The following is a 2,032-nucleotide window of genomic DNA, read 5'->3' as shown; positions in this document are numbered from 1 at the left end:
AAAAAGCTCAATGAACGAAAAGATTTCAATCATTCGTTGAAATTGCAACGCAAAAACAAAATAATTGATTTTGTCATCTTTCATAAGTGACATTTCAAAAAAAAAAAAGAAAAAAAAAAATACAAAGAAAAAAATCACAAATTCAAAACAAAAACAACGCTTGACATTTGTTGATATCTTTTATTCAACATTCATTTAAATGAAATGCTTTTTTTTTTTTTTTTTTGTTGTATTTTATTAGTACAAAATGAGTAATTACTTCATTGTCTGCTCGAAATATTTCAAACAATTATTTCAGGTCTTTTTCAAAAATATTTTTTTTAACATCCCAGATGTTAAAGTTGATATTTTGCAGGGTAACATTGCTTAAGCAAACAAAATTCACCTCTATCTAGTTAAATCAATTAGTAGATAATAAAGAAAGTAAGAGGAAAATTCATAGTATGTTAATATTATGATATTGAAGCGGATACGTTTTAATAATATCTCAAATTTTGTAAAAACTTAAAATTTAATTAATCGTTAATATTTGAAGTTACAAATTGTCTCTTTAATTTGCAGGATTAATTGGAAAATCAATTCCTTTTTTCTCCATAAAATTTTTAGTTATTTCGATCCAGAAATTGCAGATAATGCATAATTTGAAAATGATATAATCATTTATAAAACTTGATCTTTTTCGATGATCGGAGAAGATTGCTTCCATTCTTTTCATATTTTCATTCCTTTTCTTTCCGCACTTCATTCTTACCAGAATTTTTAACATCTTTGGCAATTCTATTCATTTTAACGCAAATATTCTAAATCGAAAAACCTAATTAGTAATCGTAATTAATATTAATCATGCCTAGTAATACAGTCGCCTTGTTAATTTATCAATACACTCCATTTCCAATCTTCATCTCCTCGAATTTTCATTTAAAAAAAAATTGATTTCGTGTCAAAACATGTGTAATTTCATTTCGCTTCATTTTCACTAACTCTGTGCTGTTGTTTTTGTGAAATGTAATTTTTGTGAATTCATAAATCCAACATACTTTTTAACTTTTAAACGTTAAGTTTGTTTTTCAAATTAAAAATGAAAAGAAGGATTAGCTGAAGATGTTTCAGTGTATGCAAAAAAGACTTTAATATCAACAATTGCAAATATCTAGGACATTTTTAATTTAATCCTGATATTCACTCAATAAACTTTTTAATCCTGTAGTTGGCGAACGATATGTACGACGATTGCTAGGTGACTCAAAATTACGAGGCTTATGAGCACGATTCAATAATTAATGCTATTTGACAGGGACGTTTCAAGAAAGTGAAAAGTAGGCGCTGATGTCGCATCCTATCGTTTTTCAATCCAATATTTTTCACTTTCAGTTCGGAACTTGGTAAAATATCTCCTTACTTACATTATTTCTGAACAAAAACCATTCATCCCCATACCCTAATTAATTCAAATCGGAGAAACAATTCCTTTCATTAACTTTTTGTCCTTTTCAAATCATTAACTCGCTGCAGTCTGAATTCATTATGACTTATTGATTCATTTTATTATTATTTTGCTAAACATGATAATTGTTAGTCTTGCTTTGAAATTATTAAATCGTAAAAAAAAAAAACAAATCTCAGACAATCAGCAGTTCTCCATTTCGTCCGAATGCAAATTAGTATGAAATTGAATATGCTTACTGATGAGAAGATAGCAGTGATAATTAAAAATCCTCGCCAAGACAGCTAACTAATCGTCGCTTCCTTTTGATTACAATCATTTTTTAATTCCTTTATCCCCCATTTTACATATGTTGAAATGATTAATGTACATCGCTATTATAATTTCCACAGTTTCATTTTATGTCATTATGATTGTTCCTGCAATAATCATAATGAAAAACTATGACAATTTTATCATTTACATCATTAGCCTAAACAACGTTATGATATTTCATTGTACAAATAGTTAAAGAAAATTAACAAAAACAAATGATCGAATGGTCAAAAAACGATACAGAATTTATGCTTAGAGATCGAATAAATACAA

Source organism: Loa loa, assembly GCF_000183805.2.
Source record: "Loa loa unplaced genomic scaffold supercont3.300, whole genome shotgun sequence".
Taxonomy (NCBI): Eukaryota; Metazoa; Nematoda; class Chromadorea; order Rhabditida; family Onchocercidae; genus Loa; species Loa loa.
Note: the sequence above shows the minus strand (reverse complement) of the source record.